This window comes from Parambassis ranga, chromosome 3 (genome assembly GCF_900634625.1).
Source record: "Parambassis ranga chromosome 3, fParRan2.1, whole genome shotgun sequence".
Taxonomy (NCBI): Eukaryota; Metazoa; Chordata; class Actinopteri; family Ambassidae; genus Parambassis; species Parambassis ranga.
Window position 1 is genome coordinate 15,250,046 of NC_041024.1, and position 20,848 is coordinate 15,270,893.

The 20,848-nt window shown below is 46.6% G+C and overlaps 1 pseudogene; it reads left to right on the forward strand.

Annotated features, from left to right (window-relative positions):
- Positions 1-1,525: 1,525 nt before the first annotated feature.
- LOC114433630 (fibulin-7-like) lies at positions 1,526-19,776 on the forward strand (annotated as a pseudogene).
- Positions 19,777-20,848: the final 1,072 nt, after the last annotated feature.

Here is a 20,848-nt window from a genome sequence, read left to right on the forward strand (position 1 = left end):
GTCAGAGGACCTGTCTGAGACTGGAAGACCTGAGAGTCCAAATGACGTCCCCACTGCTCACTCCCCTAGGTGTTCCAGAGCGGTATGACAGATTCAGACACTTGGTCGGGCCTGGTGTTCCTCAGGTCAAGCGTGGCTTTGGGAGCTTACTTTGTTCCCACTGAGGAGCCAGCTGCTAAGCAACTGAAGTTGGATCTTCCTCAGGACTCCATCAGGGGACAGATGTTGATGTTATGTGTGACGTTGGTATGTTTAATTAGATGTTTACATTTTACATGTTGCCACTAATAAGATGGTTTATTGAGACATATACATAAATATGTGTGTTCTGCTGTTATCACTGTTACTCTGCTTTGGTTCAGATGCTCTGTGGCTTAAATAACAACCAGCACAGTCAATATTTTATTTTATGCGTTGTAGCACATCTGTAGGTATTTGTGTGGGTAACAGAGTTTAGGTAAAAAGTAGTGCAATATTTAATACATATGTTCCTCATGTCAAACATCTGAAACAAAAGCCTGCTGCAGTCTTTCATCTATAGTCAGCTGTGTTCCTGTCCAATCTCATGGAGTCATTCTCATGTTCTCATCTCGTCAACACCAGCTCCTTCTTATTTTGAACTTTTTCGTGTGTTTTTCTTTCTCCTCAGAGGACATTGGCGTGGTCATCGAGTGTCCCCAGGAGACCTCCCTGAGGTCAATCTGGATTATTGAGGACGAGGAGGAGGAGGGAGGAGGAGGAGGCGGAGGGGTTGGGAAGTGGAGGAGGTAAAGAAGGAGGAAGAGGAGGCGGAGTGTGGAGGATGGAGGGAGGAGGAGGAGGAGGAGGAGGAGGAGGAGGCGAGGAGGAGGACAAACAACTGGGGAGGAGTGGGTGACGTGGGAGGAGGGAGGAGGACAATGACGACTGGGAGGAGGAGAAGGATGACAGCGACAATGGCTGGGTGGAGTGCGAGGAGGACGAGGAGGAGGATCTGGCTATGGCACTTTGACCGAGTCCTCTGAACCACTCTGAGGATGAGGATGATTGGGATGGCATGCGACCTCTTTCTTCTGTCCAGCAGGACTTGTCAGAGGACCCTGTCTGAGACTGGAAGACCTGAGAGTTGTAATAAGTTTGCACTCATTCAACGGGCACCACCCAGAATACCGTCTGTGACCATAATATTTTAAATTAATAATCAATATTAAATTAATGTTAATTGAATCCTTCCCACATCAAAGGCTCTCATAGTTCAAAGAATATGCAGTAGCAACAACTGTCTAAAGGATAATATATTTAATGCCTGATCTACAGAGTAGGTCAAAATGAGATTAAATACAGAGTAGCCTACATATAAAGGTCAAGACGAAATAAAAATTAAGAAATAAAAGAAACTAATGAAATGACTGGGGAGTGATGGTGATGAAGCAAATGTGGTTAATGTTTGTAACGCAATGGGGCTAGGGGCCTGACTGCGGAGGAGGAGGAGGAGGAGGACAACAACTGGGAGGAGTGGGTGACGTGGGAGGAGGAGGAGGACAATGACGACTGGGAGGAGGAGAAGGATGACAGCGACAATGGCTGGGTGGAGTGCGAGGAGGACGAGGAGGAGGATTCTGGCTATGACACTTTGACCGAGTCCTCTGAACACTCTGAGGATGAGGATGATTGGGATGGCATGAGACCTCTTTCTTCTGTCCAGCAGGACTTGTCAGAGGACCTGTCTGAGACTGGAAGACCTGAGAGTCCAAATGACGTCCCCACTGCTCACTCCCCTAGTGTTCCAGAGCGGTATGACAGATTCAGACACTTGGTCGGGCCTGGTGTTCCTCAGGTCAAGCGTGGCTTTGGGAGCTTACTTTGTTCCACTGAGGAGCCAGCTGCTAAGCAACTGAAGTTGGATCTTCCTCAGGACTCCATCAGGACAGATGTTGATGTTATGTGTGACGTTGGTATGTTTAATTAGATGTTTACATTTTACATGTTTGCCACTAATAAGATGTGTTTATTGAGACATATACATAAATATGTGTGTTCTGCTGTTATCACTGTTACTCTGCTTTGGTTCAGATGCTCTGTGGCTTAAATAACAACCAGCACAGTCAATATTTTATTTATGCGTTGTAGCACATCTGTAGGTATTTTGTGTGGTAAAAGAGTTTAGGTAAAAAGTAGTGCAATATTTAATACATATGTTCCTCATGTCAAAACATCTGAAACAAAAGCCTGCTGCAGTCTTTCATCTATAGTCAGCTGTGTTCCTGTCCAATCTCATGGAGTCATTCTCATGTTCTCATCTCGTCAACACCAGCTCCTTCTTATTTTGAACTTTTTCGTGTGTTTTTCTTTCTCCTCAGAGGACATTGGCGTGGTCATCGAGTGTCCCCCAGGAGACCTCCCTGAGGTCATCTGGATTAGTGAGGATGAGGAGGAGGAGGAGGAGGAGGCGGAGGCGGAGGTGGAAGTGGACGAGGAGGAGGAGAGGAGGAGGAGGAGGGGAGGAGGCGGAGGTGGAAGTGGAGGAGGTAAAGAAGGAGGAAGAGGAGGCGGAGGTGGAGGAGGAGGAGGAGGTGGGGGAGGAGGAGGAGGAGGAGGAAGAGGAGAGGAGGAGGAGGACAACAACTGGGAGGAGTGGGTGACGTGGGAGGAGGAGGAGGGCGGAGGGGAGGTGGAAGTGGAGGAGGTAAAGAAGGAGGAAGAGGAGGCGGAGGTGGAGGAGGAAGAGGAGGCGGGGTGGAGGAGGAGGAGGAGGAAGAGGAGGAGGAGGAGGAGGAGGAGGACAACAACTGGGAGGAGTGGGTGACGTGGGAGGAGGAGGAGGACAATGACGACTGGGAGGAGGAGAAGGATGACAGCGACAATGGCTGGTGTGCGAGGCGGTCTGGCGAGATGGCATCTGGGGCAAGTCCTCTGAACACTCTGAGGATGAGATGATTGGGATGGCATGAGACCTCTTTCTTCTGTCCAGCAGGACTTGTCAGAGGACCTGTCTGAGACTGGAAGACCTGAGAGTTATTATTATTATACATATAGTTATTATATGTTTTTTATTGTATTGGTGCTGGCCACATGTAGCAGCAGAAGTTTGCCATATTAACAGATCTATTAGTGCGTCACAAGGAGGAATATTACAAAATGTATTGCTTCTGTGGGATTTGCTTGTGAATGAAAGGACTCGCCTGGAAATGTCCTTTAATTACATTTAATTCATCACCAATAATTGCATTATGAATACAAGTGTGTACTTGTATTCTATATTTGAGCTCTTTTTACCATCTCTTTTTCTTTTTACTGTTTATTATTATTCTTAATACAAAAGTTAAAGTTCATAACAGTATTTACAAGTAGTCCTGGTTACAGCTTTACAGGTGCAAAAATGATCAAATGTATGCTTGAAAAAAAAATAATATAAGGTGTTTCACTATGGATGATACAAGCCACCTCCACACATACACCTCGATGGACACAGGCCGCAGGTGGGGGTATGGACCTCCCAAGTCAGTCGACCACCATCTCTTTAGTCTTGATGGTGTTGAGTTGCACATGGTTTGACCTGCATCCGTCAGGCTCCTGTACTCCTCCCCTGTCCATATACACCCCACAATGACTGTGCCATCACAGACCTTCTGCATATGACACAAGGACCAAGGAAAGCATTCTTCCCTATGTGGCTCCCATGCTACTGACCACAAACCTCTCTCTAGTTCACTGTCTGCACACACTAATACACACACACAGCACATATGCAGAGGGCTTGGTGACTGACAGAGTTGTAGTGATTTTTACCTTTTTACCACAAGAGGGCATCAAGCCTCTGTTCACTGAATATTAATGAGGGAGATTTAAAGACTGAAGGCTTCATGTTTTTTTTTATAAATAGGGAAGCAATTTTTGTAGTTTTCCAAATACGTATCTAAATGCCCTGGCCTGCCAATGCACATTCACAATTATTGTATTAATAAATCTGTTCTCATTCAGTTCACAGAGTCTCTCATGATTGAAATATTTTTATACTGTAACAGAGTGTTGTGTGCAGGGGCGCCGATTCATGTTTCTGCTGGTGGGTGCTCGCCATGCTTGCGTGACTCGAGTCTGTAATGATAGGCACCTAACATTACAGGTCCTGTATAAAGCCAACCAGTTAATTCCCTCAGGCATCTGGGCTTTTGAGCAAACTCCACAGGAACATGAGGACGTCTTTCCAATCATTTTACAGACTTTCTTTCTATGTTTGCAGGTATTTTGAAATTTAGAGGACCCCTGAGCCAGATGTGTAACATTCACCTAACAACACCTAAACAAACCAAATGCATATAATCTAATAGAAACTGCAAAACTATGCCAACACTTGAAATTAATGTGGCCCTCTTGATGATGACTTTCATCCACCATATAAGAACCCTAAAAACCCTGGCAACAACCCTTATTATAACTAGGAAAAAGGTTTGATTGCTGCAGCTGAAGCATTGCTTTGAATGCTGATGTGAAGGATTGCTCTGAATTGCTGGAGAATCAGAGAAATTCAGAGCTTTGTATGCCTCTGTGTGTCAGCTGTCACCATGGTAACAGCAGAGGAGACCTCAAAAACCACTCCAACTTTGACAGACTGGCATGCGGAAACGATTCGAAATTAGAAAACTCTGAATACAAGTTTGATAGAGCAGCATCTGATGAGTGTATTAAGACTAAAATGGAGTCTGTAGCTTGAAATTACAGAGATACATTTGACAGATGACCCTCATTGAAGGGCCCTCTCATAGACTCCTATGTTAAAAATGACACCGAAATTGCTTAATGTTTGAAAAACTATAATTTTGTTTAAAAAACTTGTTGACCTGGAATGTCCTTGAGGTGAACTGTGAGGTGAACATTTGATAGTTGAATGGCTGAAATCGGTCTGTATGCTGACGATACGCTGTGCCAAAAAACGTACTGAAGAATAAAAAAGGAAGAAAGAGGGTGAAGAACAATAACGGCAATCAAACTAATTACCAAAGCCAAGCAACAAGCATGTAGCTCTGGTGCAGCGGTGTCCCCAGTGCGGAAGTGAAAAACGTTTCCGGAAGTGAGCTTTATTGCCGCCAGGTGCCGCATGGCCGTGGTCTCCTTCGCTTGTTTTCTGGCTGTTAGCATAGACCGCCGAGTTATGCCACTGAGAAGTCCTTAGCTGTGCCTGTTTATTATTTAATATGTTTTGAGCTTAAATATTTAAATAAATACGTTTAAGTTAAAACAATACGCTTCACATATATAAAATATCATCCAAGTTGGTAGGTGTGGAAATATATGGTCAAAATATATGTTTGTTTGCACATATGGTAAATGTGTATGGTTGCTCATAGATCGAGACCTCTGACTGAGGCCATAAAGTATTCTGATGTTTAATGGTTAGTTTAGAAATTCGAACTGCAAACCCCTTAGTTGACCCAAAGATGAAAACACAAGCTTGCCAAAGAGATAAGATATACTCAAGGTCGTAGCAGGAGGACCTGTGAGAATACACACACACACTCACATCAAAGATGTGAGTGGGAGAACTTCAATGTCTTTTAAGTTTTCGTTATACGCCCTCCACCTTGTGATATTGAATATGCATGTTTCACTGAAAAACATTACCTTTATGCCTATCTATGTAAATGTAACCACACCTTGTTGTCAGATTAATAAAACGAGCCTAATGCATGGGACAGACAGAATGCAAATGGTCAGCTGCTGGAGCAGATCGAGGGGTCTGTATGAGCTGTGCATTCTCCCTTTATAAGGCGAAACTGAAACTGATCAGTACTGGTTTTTCATTCAAGTTCTGTGCATCGGGGGACGGAGTCTGGGAATCCGGGGTGACAAGATCAGGTCACAAATTTCGGGGCTCAGTACGGGATCAAAGACAAAAATCATCCTCAGATCCGTCAATGAACACAGGGGCCGATTACGAACAGACCAGAGGGACACGTGCCATGGCAACAATAAGGTAAGCCGACCTTTTATATCGCATTGACTACTCTAAAATGTAACATGTCCCGAGTCTTAGTAGTTAATCTGTCTGTAAAAGTGAAAGAACATTGATCGAATGAATTTAAGAGAATAACTGTAAGTGAATGAATTATGACTACAGTGAATTAACAATAACGTAAGTGAATGAATATGACTACGGTGCATATGAGTAATGACTACAGCTGTTTAAGAGATAGTAAATGATGCCCTGCAGAGGATTAAGAGAATTAAGAGAAAAAGGGGGTAGCAAGAAAATCCTGAGTGTGGCAACTCCACCGGTGCTCTGACGAGAGGCCGGGAAAAGCTGGGTTTGAGGCCCGGGGCTTGAGGAACCCTAAATCACTACAGAAAGAGAGAAAAAGGAACAAGACCAGGCAAAAACACATGGTATGAATGTTGGACTGACTGGAAACTGAAACAATGACCGCACTAGTTAGGCGGGAGTTGTAGTAAGTCTACAGGCTTCCAAATTACAGATATATAAGATTCTGGTGTCACGGACAGAGGCTAGTCTCGAATCCATTGGACTGAGTACCAGGGACACAGCGTGCCATATTCTCAGACGGCCAGAATCTAGAAAAGAAAGGAATACTGAGACTCATAACTGTGAGTCGTCTGAGATAAAGACGACAAGACCAGAGAGTAGAGAATAAATAATGAAATAACTGTGAGCCGTTCTTACACTGGACGGCAAGACCAGAGAATAAGTCCTGTGAGTTCATGAAGCACCCTAAAGAGAAACAAAGAGAAGTGAAGATACAGTACTGACACACACACAGAGCGCGCAGTATAAATGGGTAAAGCATGAGTGTGGAATGTGTATGAATGCCAGAGACGAGGTGAACTGAAGCAGCAGCACTGCTGGAAACCTTAATTGGTGTAAACATAAAGCAGTGGCCTGTTGAAGTTAGGTTCACTCCGAACTGGATTAGTGTTTTTGTTGTGCACATACTTTTGTATATATTTCTGATGTGAACATAGTTTTGTGAACTTTTCTAACAACATAGTTTTGTTAATTCTTCTGAGCACAGTTTTGCAAATAACACAACTTATTAAGCTTTAGTTTTTAATTTTCACGTAATCACATGACTGAGACTTTGATGACTGACGACATGGCCGGAGATTTTAACCAGAGACACTGTTGATGATGGGTGGGGTCCGAACAGCCCACTAAAAACAGTAGAAGCTCAACTGAATTATTTTAGAGAAAGCGCGCATCAGGCTTTTGACTCTAAAACCGCATCAGAAGAGCTGACTCAGATGAGGGAGGCAGTCATTAATTTGTTGGGAGAAATAGGCCGTGGCATGAAAGATAGAGGTTGTTTACAGAAGGAGTTTTGGAGAAAGGAGGGTGAAGCGAAGCAGAGAGGGAGAAGGCCAGGAAGAGTGCAGAGCAGTGTGGTTGGTCTAAGAAAGGGAGATTTAAGAGGGAGCAGGAAAAAAGCAGAGGAAAGAGAGCTCAGTGGGCGCGATGGCTTTGATAGGTCAGGGTGTAACTCACCTCATGACTGAGAAGCCCAAAACACAGGATGACAAAGCAGAAAAACATAAGGATCCCCCAACCGTATACACCACCCCCTCCTACTGCACCACCATCCTCTCATTCATCTGCTGGATTATATCCAGTTTTACAAATAACTCAAGGCACACTGGCCATAACAGACACGCCTGATTCCCCTGAGGCGTGGTCTGATGACAGCTCTCACACGTCCCAAGTGAGTAGTGTGTCTGCTTTACCCTCGGGAGTTAGCACCCGTGAAGGGCCTCCAGAGGTCCCTGACCCTCTCACCTTTCCAGCTGCGAAAGGAGAGAGAACCGAGCTGCGACAGAGCACTATGTGTTGCAGCTGAAGCCCCGCTGTCACACAGAATACAGACACCAGACATTGTGAACACAAAGCAGGGAGAAATAGACAAGGTGCAACAGTTTGCAGGAAGAATTAAAGGAGTTGCGGGCTGCTATAGCTCAGGACTTAACACCACACACATATGCACACGCTAACCCCCAATTTGGAGACGCTACACTTCAGGTGGGAGGCGTGTGGAAAGACGGATCACAGGAAGGGAGGACAGCTGGAGATCAGATGCAGGTCGAGGGTGTTTGGTCCGCGGAGCAGGGAGACATGTTTGATTATTACAGAGGACAGGCCAAGGCTACTGAGGAGTGGTTGAAAACACATGAAGCTGAACACTTAGCACACAGAAGCAGAACACACCGCATGACAACTAGATCTCAAGGACATGATAATACACCAGACACTCAACCATCAGTTACCACTGATTCAAACTGAACACCAGATCAAATATCGTCCATTCCCACTAGGTGATGTACAGGCACTAGTGGATAAATTACCTCCAGTGGCCGAAGGTGGAGCAATGTGGCTGAGTCAACTTGACAGTCTGACAGCAGGCCACAGACTCGCTCTAGGTGATTTTCGGGCCGTTATTTCTAGGTGTCTTACAGCTTCAGAAGTGAGGGACATAGAGGAGGACGCGCCACTACTAGACAGAGAAGATGACACACCTTTCACTCAGGTCAGCACTGAAATAGGCAGAGCACTAAGAAATAAATATCCTCTGCCTGCTGGAGCCGCCGTTCCCACTTTGAAATGGGACCCCAAGACCCCAAATGGGTGCCCAGAGGCAGCACAAGCTGACAGTAAGGATGTCCAGGATTTGCAAGCACAATTATTGAAACTGCAATTGACTGAGGCCAGACAGAAGGCAATGACAAAAAGAAAGATAAAAATAATAAAGTTCATGGTTGTCACTGAAAGCTCTGACGCACCTCCTGGCACACCTTGGGTGCCTCCACCACCTTATTCTCCTGATTATCAGCAGCCTACGGGGTCCTACAGGGGGTACGGATCAGGGAGGGGCAGATGGAAAGGCAGGAGCGGAAGGGGTGGAACACTTAGGGGACAGCCGAGGGGAGACCCAGGTCGTGACCCGCTGCTATTACTGTGAGGAGTTGGGACACTGGGCCAAAGACTGTCCACACAGACAGGGACCGTATGCCCGAGGACGTGCAGCGTCTGGTCCACGGAGGGCTTCCTCCCGCCCCCCAGGACCTCCATTCACTGGACAGTTTCCTGTTTCCGGCTGGGAACAGTGGGATTTTGACTTCTCACAACAATGCCCGCCCCACAGAGCAGCTCAGATTACATCGTTACGGCAGATCCGATGTTATCTATGCAAGTAGAGGATGAGACACTGCCTTTTCTGGTGGATACTGGCGCCACCTGTTCTACATTGTTTCACTCATCTTCTATGGAACTGTCCAGCAACTCTATCACTGTGATAGGCTTCTCTGGGGATATAACAGACTCTGCCTATAACCACTCCCATGACTGCTCAGCTGGGACATCAGACTGTTTCACACTGTTTTGTACACTCACCTCTTCTGCCTCTGAATATACTGGGAGAGACTTGCTGATTAAGTTTGGAGCATCTATTTTGTGCGGCCCAGACGGGCTGACAGTGACACTGCCGGACGGCACCATGTTCCACTGTAATGTTGCAGACACAGGCGGACAATATCTGATGAGACCTGTGACTGACCCATGTGCTGACATCTACTGGGGCATGTTATATCCTGAAACTCCCCAGAACCCAGGAATCCTCTCTGCCTACCTGCAGTGGAAGCCCTGGATAGCCCAGGTCGAACCATATGTTTCTCCCCCTGACCCCCCTCATGTGACTTCGTTTTATGACAGGCAGCCAAACTGATTGGTACCATGAGAAGTTTGCGCACTCCCTAGAGGGACAGGATGGTCTATTACAGTCCGAGACATTTTTTGTGGCACCTGAGGGCGTGGCAGCCGGTGTGGACCTCACTCCAGAACAAATGTCTTGGTACATGATGAGTGACGAAGGGCATCCCCACGTCTCATTAGCTGTACATCCAAACCACCAGGCCAAAGAACTAGGTGGCATGGTTAAACGTGCCATGGGGCAATCAGACTGGCAACCCACACCTTTACCTCAAATCATGTATTCTCCATCTGCTAAAGCATACAAAATAACTGTTTCAATTATGAACACTGTCACTCTGGCACTGAACTGCTTGCTAGACATCATGGTAGAGAGAAAACTGATCATCCTCTGGCACAGGCTGTGATTGACAGCTTGCCACCACGTTTATGGGCAGACGGTCCCACTGATGTGGGTCTGGTGGACTGTGAACCTGTGACGTTTCAGATTAACACACCAGGCCCTTTATGGATACCACAGTATCCACACAAGCCAGCAGCCGGAGCTGGCATTGCAGATACCATTCATGGACTCTTTGAAAATGGTGTGCTGGAACTCTCTCACTCAGATTGGAACACTCCCATCCTACCTGTAGAAAAGAAAGGGACAGATAAATATCGCATGGCACATGATCTGAGGGACATTAACGCTGCACTGTCAACCCCCACGGTACCAGTTCCGAATCCATACGTGGCATTGGCCCAACTGGATCCTTCACAGAGCTGGTTCACCTGCATAGATTTAGCTAATGCTTCTTTTGTCTCCCTCTGGCACCTGAATGCAGAGACATTTTCTCATTCACATATCAGGGAACGCAGTATCGCTACACCAGGCTACCTCAAGGTTTTGCGCTCTCCCCCGGTACTTTTAATCAGGTTTGAAACAGATACTCAGTCACTGCCACCCTCCCAGAAAACACTACACTCATTCAGTACGTTGATGACCTTCTTATCGCAGCTCCAACGGCAGCATTCTGCCTGGATGCCACGCAGGCTGTTTTGCAACATCTGGCCACAGCTGGTTTTAAGGTCAGCAAATCTAAACTCCAATTAGTCAGGAAACAAGTTGCTTTCTTAGGACGCATTGTTTCACAAAAGGGAGTCAGCATATCGCCTTCACACAAATCTACCATTTTGCATCATCCGCGTCCTGATAAAGTGAAGGACATGCTCTCATTTCTCGGTCTGACTGGCTACAGTAGAAACTTTGTTGCTAACTACACTGGCCTCACACAACCTCTCAGAGACCTTGTCAAAGAACATGGCATGCGTAATGTGTCAGCTCGCCTAAATTGGACGCAGGCCGCGGAACAAGCATTCATTACTCTTAAACAATCTTTGGCCACTGCAGCAGAACTAGCCACCCCTGACTACACTTTACCTTTCTATTTGGATGTCTCTGGAACGGATGCCTGCATCAATGGCATCCTGTTCCAGAGAAAGGGGGAGAGAGACTAATACTGATGTACATCAGTGTCCCCCTGGACAACATGGAGAAAAGACACCCTCAGTGCACACAACACGCAGCAGGAATAGCTAAGCTAATTCAAAAAACCGCACACATGGTCATGGACACCAGCTGTATGTACTGACAACACATAGTGTAGTGGCATACGTGAACTCAGAGACATTCACACTCACCTCATTGAGACAGAGGAGGTTGAGCAAGATTTTAGAAGCACCAAAACATCACCTTCACACATGAGGGCATCAACATGGCAGACCAGATAGGAACAGGAGAGCCACACACATGCACAGAGAGGGTGATTAGGGAAGAAAAGGTCAGAGTCGATTTACAAGCCACACCTCTTTCAGAGGCCAGAAATCTGTTCACAGATGGGTGCTGTTTTAGACATGACACAGAAGGACTCAGAGCAGAATACGCAGTTGTTGAAGACACGGGAAGAAATGGGAACACTGAAAGCAGAAAGATTAGAGGGACAGCAGTCAGCGCAGAGAGCCGAGGTGAGGGCAGTGATTGAGGCACTAAGATAGGTCAAGGACAGGACATCAATGTTTTTACTGACTCAGCATATGCGGCAGGAGCAGTGCATGTGGAATTAGGGCAATGGCTGAGAGCAGGTTTTCTCACTGCAACTAACAAACCTATACGGCATGAGGCTGAAATGAGAGAGCTTGCTGAAGCTCTGTTGTTGCCTAGCAAAGTGGCTGTGATTAAGTGCAAAGGTCATGGAGCAGGAACTGACAGGGTCACAAGAGGAAACAATGCAGCAGATCAGGCAGCAAAACAGGCAGCAGGCTATGTTGAGCGAATGATTTTTATGTGTTCAGAAAACAGACTTGCCTCCCCCTGTTGATTGACTGATTTGATGCAATTGCAAAACAAAGCCTCTCCACAGGAAAAAACACTGTGGAAAGCTAGAGGGGCGACTGACACAGGAGAGTATGGAGAGGGCCTGACGGACGCCCCATACTGCCACCTGGACTGAGACAGACTGCCATGGAGGAAGCGCATGGGGTAGGCCATGTGGGAGTGGCACAGATGATGAAAAATCTTGAGCACTGGTGGCACCCCTACATGAAAGACATGGCTCAGTATTTGATCAGAACATGTGACCAATGTCGTAGATACAACCCCAGACCGGACTATCAAACCGGAAATTGGAAAATATCCTCTAGAGACCAAGACAGGTAGAGAAATAATCATTGACTACACTGACATGGTTGACTCTGTGAGAGGATACAGATACATTTTGATGTGTGTTGATGCATACTCAGGATGGCCAGAAGCCTGTCCTGCAAAAAGAGAGGACAGTAAACAGTCATTAAGTTTCTGATTAACACCTACATTCCCAGACATGGTTTTCCTGAGAAAATCAGATCTGACAATGGCACACACTTCAAAAATAAAGACCTCCAGCAGGTGGAGGCAATGCTGGGACTTAAACATGCCTTTGGTACAGTTTACCACCCACAGTCTCAAGGCAAAGTTGAGAGAATGAATCAATCCATCAAACACAAATTGGCCAAAATCTGTGCACAGACAAACATGAATTGGCTGGATGCATTACCTTTAGCCCTAATGTCTATCAGAAGTTCAGTAAATCATTCTACAGGACTGACACCACATGAATTGCAGACAGGAAGAGCTTTTCCAGGACCACATTCTAAACTTCCTTTGATGCAACATGATGATCAGATGTTAACTTCTAAAGCTTATTTCCACGAACTGCAGGGTTTGGTGACCAACTTTTCCAAGCAGGTACAGGACCGACATCCAGCAGCTGCCAGCGGGGTTCCGCCTGAGGCTGACTGGTGCTTCTGAGGGTCATCAAACGAAAGTGGTCGGAACCAAGGTGGACCGGTCCCTACCAAGTGACGGAACGCACCTCTCACGCGGTTCGGCTGAGAGGAAAGGGGGACACCTGGTATCACTGGAGCCACGTGCGCAGGCGCAGAGGAGCCTCAACGCTCTCTACAGGACGTCCAAACTGATCTGAGGGCACAGAAGTCTGAATCGGCTGATTCAGACACAGATCCTGTCACAAAAGGGGCAGAATAATCCCCTGACAGAGATCAACAGTGGGGCAACAGTGGCGCAGTGGGATAGCAGGGTTGTCCAATAACCGGAAGGTTGGTGATTCGATCCCAACTCCTCCCTAGTCACTGTTGTGTGTTCTTGGGCAAGACACTTCACCCTAGCCTGTGGCGCGCCTTGCTAGTCATTGTATGACACTGCTTGTGCAGCAGCCATAACGAATTTCCCTCTGGGATTAATACAGTATCTAAAATAAAAATAAAATCATTACAGGACTCTTTCGTTAGCTTCCGGCGCGGCCTCGCGGTAGCAGCCAGCCAGCGCACCGCGGGTGTATTAAGTTGTTTTTCGTAATTTATTTCTACTCTAAACACTCTACTTCATACCAAATCGAAGTATAAGCGGTCAGGCACTTCAATAATGCGTCTTTTTCGGACTTTCTTCGTGGTCTTCATCGCTTTTGGAGCACTTTTATCATGCCGCGTCTCGGCCGTGACGGAAACACGCCAGGGCTCCATGTTTACACCAGGGATCAGCTGATGAGTCTCCAGCACAGCGGGATGTATGGCCAGCGACACGAAATCCCCAAAGAACTAAGAAGGAAACAACGTGGAAGCAGAGGGGGCAAAAGAAGACAGCTGAGGAAAAGAAGATACAAGCCGTATCTTCCTTCTATCGTCATGGGTAATGTTAGATCACTGGGTAATAAGATGGAAGAGTTAACATCTCTCACAAAGAGCGAGTGTGTGTTTCGTGAGGCGTCTGTAATGTGCTTTACAGAGACGTGGCTGCACGCAAACATACCGGACTCTACCGTGAGTTTAGCCGGCTTTCAGTTGGTTCGGGCGGACAGGAACTGCACCGAGAGCGGCAGGAAGAAAGGAGGGGGACTGGCGCTCTACGTGAACAACCGGTGGTGCAGCCCGGGACACGTTACGGTAAGGAGCGTGTGTGCAGCCCGGACATTGAACTGCTAGCGGTGAGTCTACGTCCGTATTATTTGCCCAGAGAGTTCTCTCACGCCATTGTACTCGTTGTTTACATTGCTCCCTCGGCTGAGGCGTCGCGGGCTACTGACGTCATCAGCTCTGTGACCGCGAGGCTTCAGACCCAGCACCCTAATGCCTTCATAGCGATTTCTGGCGATTTTAACCATGTTAATCTGAAATCAACTCTGCCCACTTTCAAGCAGTTTGTGGACTGCAAAACAAGAGAAAATAAAACTCTAGATTTACTGTATGCTAATGTTAAAGAGGCATACAGCTCCATAGCTCTCCCTCCCTTGGGCAGATCAGACCATAGCCTAGTCCACCTCAAACCCCAGTATATACCAGCAGTACAGCGGCAGCCGGTGACCACCAAAACTGTACGGAGGTGGACACCGGAAGCCCTGGAGACCCTGCAGGGATGTTTTGAGGTGACTGACTGGGATGTGTTCTGTGACACCCACGGTGAGGATGTAGACACACTCACAGACTGTATCACAGAATATGTTAATTTTTGTACAGATTCTCTAATCCCACCAGGTCAATACACTGCTTTCCAAACAATAAACCATGGGTGACAAAGGACATCAAGGCATCACTCAACAGAAAGAAGACAGCCTTCTGAGTGGAGACAGAGAGGAGATGAGGAGGGCCCAGGCAGAGGTGAGGGAGAAGATTGGAGAGGGCAAGGAGAGCTACAGGAGGAAGCTGGAGAGCCAACTTGCCCGGAACAACTTGAGGGAGGTATGGAGTGGCATGCGAACCATCACCGGCCACAATAGGATCTCCGACCAGCTGATGGATGGAGATCTGCAGGAGGCCAACCAGCTGAACCTGTTCTTCAACAGGTTTGATAGTCCACTCCCTGACCACCCTCCCCCTCCCCCCCCCTGTGATGCTCCATTAACACCTGTCGATAACAACAATGTACCTCCTCCTCCCCCTCCCCCTAACCATACTAACCAGTTTCACCTCCCCATCAATAACATCACCCTGCCCCCCTTACCCCACCTTCCATTAACAACCCCCCACCCTCCCCCATCAGATCTCTCTCTCTGCTCTTCTGTGTCCACTCACCACAGAGGATGTGAGGAGGGAGTTCAGTTGACTACGACCGGGAAAAGCTGCAGGACCGGACGGACTCAGCCCCAGAGTACTCAGGGACTGCGCCACACAGCTGTGTGAGGTCTTCCAGCACATCTTCTCCCTGAGTCTGAGCCTGATGACTGTCCCTGCCCTGTGGAAGACAACATGCCTTGTTCCTGTGCCCAAGACCAAACATCCAAGCACACACAGCGACTACAGACCAGTTGCTCTGACTTCACATGTGATGAAGTCTCTGGAGAGGCTGGTCCTGAAACACCTGCGTGCTGTTGTGGAACCATCGCTGGACCCCCTGCAGTTTGCTTACCAGCCCCGTATTGGAGTGGAGGACGCCATCATCTACCTGCTGCACAGAGCACACACCTACTTGGAGGAGGCAGGTAACACTGTTAGAATCATGTTCTTTGATTTTTCCAGTGCGTTTAACACCGTGCAGCCTGCCCTTTTGAATAGGAAGCTCCTGGACATGCAGGTAGAGACCCCACTGTTCACCTGGATCACTAACTATCTTACAGGTCGACCACAATTTGTGAGGCTGAGGAACACCGTCTCGGACACGATAGTGAGCAGCACGGGGGCACCCCAGGGCACGGTACTGTCTCCATTCCTGTTCACACTCTATACATCGGACTTCAGACACTGCTCACAGTCCTGCCACCTGCAGAAGTTCTCGGATGGACTCTGCCATTGTGGGCTGTACCAGCAGAGGTCGGGAGGCGGAGTATATGAGTGTGGTGGACAGCTTTGTGGAGTGGTGCGGACAGAACCACCTGCAGCTGAATGTCACAAAGACAAGAGAGCTGGTGGTGGACTTCAGGAAGCACCAGACACTCCCTAACCTGGTCAGCATCAAGGGTACCAACGTGGACATTGTGGACAGCTACAAATACCTGGGTGTCCACATTGACCACAACTGGACTGGTCCACAAACGCAGAGGCAATATACAGGAAGGGACAGAGTCGCCTGTATCTACTGAGGAGACTCAGGTCCTTAACGTCTGCCAGACCATGCTGCAGATGTTTTACCACTCGGTGGTCTCCAGCGTCATCTTCTACGCTGTAGTGTGCTGGGGCAGCAGGATGAAGGCGGCCGACACCAACAGACTCAACAAGCTCATTAGGAAGGCTGGCTCGGTGCTGGGAGTGGAGCTGGAGTCTGTGGTGGAGGTGACGGAGAGGAGGATACTGAGGAAACTCCTCAGTATTCGTAACAACACGTCTCACCCCCTGCACGACACACTGCTGTCCTACAGGAGCACATTCAGTGGTAGACTGAGACTACCGAGGAGCAGCACAGAACGCCACAGGAGGTCCTTCCTGCCAGTGGCCATCAGACTGTATAACTCCTCCCCTTTCTGTAGGGAGAAGCGCTAGATAATCATGTCAGGCATCACTGTCATTCCTATATTATGTTTACTTAGCACCTTACATCTCCATATTGTATCCATGTATCATATATTGTGCTCATACCGTGTACTGTACTCTTTTTGGATTATAGTGACACTTATACTCTGTACTTAACTGCATTTAATGTAACTTAATACCTCTGGCACAAGAATTTCCTTCGGGATTAATAAAGTTTTATCTTATCTTATCTTATCTTATCAAGGATCCCGGGTAGTCTAACCCCAGGGATCCGAAGAAAGAAGACACATCCTGAGGACGAGAGGACCAGAGAACCAGGCGGGGGCTGGACGATGAGGCAGACGGACAGGAACACACACATGAACTGATAAAACACAATTTTGAACATTCTTATTGTAGGATAATTTTCATTACATTTGAGCTGTTAGGAGTATCTGGGGGCGGGGAACGGTGAAAGACCGACCGATTAAAATACCCCACACACTATGATGTATAACATGTTTCGTTTTATGTACTCACATGATATGTTTTTTAATACACTACATTTTTCACAGAGTTTTTCTTTTTTGCACCTTCATTTATGGTTTTGACAAGCATACACACACACCAGGTGTTTGGACATTTACTCACAGTGTTGTTACATATAGATGTCACTTTTACCCATAGTTTTGTTTGATTACACACAGTGTTTTCCTATTTGCTGATGTGACCGTTTATTGTTTCTTTTTTCCTTATATTTCTGAGTGTTGGACTCTTAGTAGAGTCCAAAAGGGGGAATTGTGGAAATATATGGTCAAAATATATGTTTGTTTGCACATATGGTAAATGTGTATGGTTGCTCATAGATCGAGACCTCTGACTGAGGCCATAAAGTATTCTGATGTTTAATGGTTAGTTTAGAAATTCGAACTGCAAACCCCTTAGTTGACCCAAAGATGAAAACACAAGCTTGCCAAAGAGATAAGATATACTCAAGGTCGTAGCAGGAGGACCTGTGAGAATACAACACACACACTCACATCAAAGATGTGAGTGGGAGAACTTCAATGTCTTTTAAGTTTCGTATACGCCCTCCACCTTGTGATTATTGAATATGCATGTTTCACTGAAAAACATTACCTTTTATGCCTATCTATGTAAATGTAACCACACCTTGTTGTCAGATTAATAAAACGAGCCTAATGCATGGGACAGACAGAATGCAAATGGTCAGCTGCAGGAGTAGATTGAGGGGTCTGTATTGAGCTGTGCATTCTCCCTTTATAAAGGCGAAACTGAAACTGATCAGTACTGGTTTTCATTCAATGTTCTGTGCATCAGGGACGGAGTCTGGGAATCCGGGGTGACAAGATCAGGTCACAACATAGGTGATAACCTGCACTTTGAAGACGTTTGTCCCTCTTTAATTTTAGCACAGGCATATTTGTGAGCAGCTACATAGTGGCTGGTCCTGTCACACGTTGTGTTGCCTGTAGGAAGGGAAGTGTTTTGACCGTCCTCTACTGACTATGGTAGTGTTTAATCCACATATTTAGACCTGATGAAGAGTATGGAGAGTCGGAAATAAGTTGCTATACCCGTGGGTACAAACCACCCCAGCCATGTCGGTAAACCGCTGTGTCTATTTGTTTTCTCGTCTTCGCCGGCACATCAACACCCGGGCTCCTCGTATCAGCGCTGGCAGCTGTCATGCGTTGTCTGGGTCTGATTTGTTACATAGACGACATCAGACTGGTTCTGTAGTATGCATCAGAAGCGTTTCGTCTAACGGCTCTTTCCCAAAGCCTCCGGACACCTCACTGTTTGTCCCCGTGTCTTTAAAGACCACCTCTCCTGCTACGGCTGCTGCTGCTGCTGCTGCAACCTTACCAGCTGCCACCACTGGGCCCTTCGTTCGTCCATCACGTTGCAGTATAGTGCAGGGGACCACCCACTGCACCTGTGAGCCCGGATACACCATCTCCGGCAGAGGACAGCTACACCTGCACTGGTACATTGATACTGAATGAACTATTGTAATGATTCCCTATGGGATTGTTCACAGTGAGTGTCATTTTTTTTTGCATTGCAGACATAGATGAATGTGAGCTGTTCCATAATGGACAGGCTGGGAGATTGTGTTTACATACTTGTGTTAACACCCCTGGAGGCTATCGCTGTTCCTGTCCTGCTGGATACAATGTGACTCGTGATGGGCGCAGCTGTAAAGGTAAACACAGTGTTTTAATATCACATTTATTTAGATTTGTTTTTCATCACTCCCCAAAGTATCCCACAAAATTGTTTCTGGAAGATGATACAGAACATTGTGGATTATATTTGTAATTATATTTTTCAGTGACTGAAGAATTGAATTTGAATTTCTATACAGACTGAATGATACCCATGCAATTGTTTTTACACTTCGCAGATATTGATGAGTGTGCTACCAGGCAAAACAACTGCACAAAGGACCACATGTGTGTTAATACATATGGTGGTTTCCAGTGTGTTCGTGTGGACTGCCCCAAAATTCCTCATGCTACATATGTCAAAACTTCACCCATGTAAGAAGCGTTATTTTCCATAAACGTCTACAAATAAGAGTAATGACTAAGTAATGAGTTTAACTCTGCCTCGCTCCTTGTTTTTCAGGCGTTGTGAGCGTAACCCTGCCCTGTGGACAACAAGGCATGCTCTCAGGCACCAAATTCCTTCTCTTACCATTACCTGGCCGTTGTGTCCAACCTGTCGGCCCCTCGTGTCATGTTCAGGGTCTCAGCACTTCGTCCGATGGGCGACACGCTTCGTTTCTCTCTGCTGGGTGGAAGGCAAGCTCGCCGCCATTTTACAGTCCAGCGTTCAGACCGCCTGACAGGCCAGTTGATGCTGGTGAGTCCTGTGCAGGGCCCTGCCACTCTGGAGGCAGAAGTGGAAATGAGTGAGCTAGAGAAACGTGTCCAGCTTGGGAGGTACATCACCAAAATAACCATGTTTGTTTCCCAGTATGACTTCTAACAAAAACATGTAACATGTAGGACTGAAACAGCACTTGACTGGAGGACACTTTGCTGGATCAGCCTAAGAGTCTTCTCTGAAATTAGATATTGTTTTTGTAATCATGGCAGATGTATACTGGACATGTAATCCTGATGTGTAAAGATTTTGTAATCGCTTTATGATCATGTTTTATTTATATTATGGCATCAGCATAGTTCAGTAGTAGCACTATAATATTAAACATCATGTTCAACATTAAGCTTGGCCTTTTATTGCCAGTTTTCTTCAGACTGCGGGAAATAATCTGACAAACTGTAAGCAGTGATGTGTGCGAGCTCTGGTTGCTTAACACTTCAGTCCCTGCAGCACAGAGCAACGCTGTTCAGCAGACAGACAGCCAAAGACTGGCTGCTGAAAAGAGCCCCTGTGTCCTACAGTACATGAATAAACTGAACTTTGAAAATTGGCAAAACAATCACATCCAGAAAAAAACGCATGTGTCATGCACTCTAAAAGTAAAGTTTGTGTGATCCTTACTGGAGGAGTTGTACAGTATGTTTGTGAGGTCATCTATCTATTTCTTGGTGTTACATAAGGAAACCACACAAAACTGCACCTGTGAATATTAATGCAGTTTCACTGGAGACAAACAGGATGTCTTTAGTTGCAGCGGCTGAGATTCACCACTGAGGGAGCAGGGGAGCTTGAGCCTGGATTCTACAACAACAACAAGACTGCATGCTGAGTAAAGAAACAAAAAGATGGTGAGATAGGGAGGCAGTGTTAGAAGACTATTCCCATTATGTGAAGACCGAATTAAAACTACTTTACTACTTTTTTTACCACAAGAGAATGGAGCTCTGGGTGTTTATCAGTCCATATCTCCCCCATCAGGGTGAAGGGAAGAATAGCTGTGTGGGAAGGTGTCCATTTTGTCCGTCCCACAAGTAACGAGAGTGATCAAGCATTAAACTTGGAGCCCAGACATTGCTTGTGCAAACAAACAACTTAAACAAATATCCACAAACTAGACTCTGACCTGTGAGAGCTCCTGGCCTGGATTCTGATGTGTTGTCTGTTCCCTTCACCTTGCCTCCCCTCCTTGACCATATCATATTACATCCATTTTACACATTGTTCTATCCCTAGTCCTCAAACTCCACCACCCTTTCTCTACAGCCTGCTCCAATG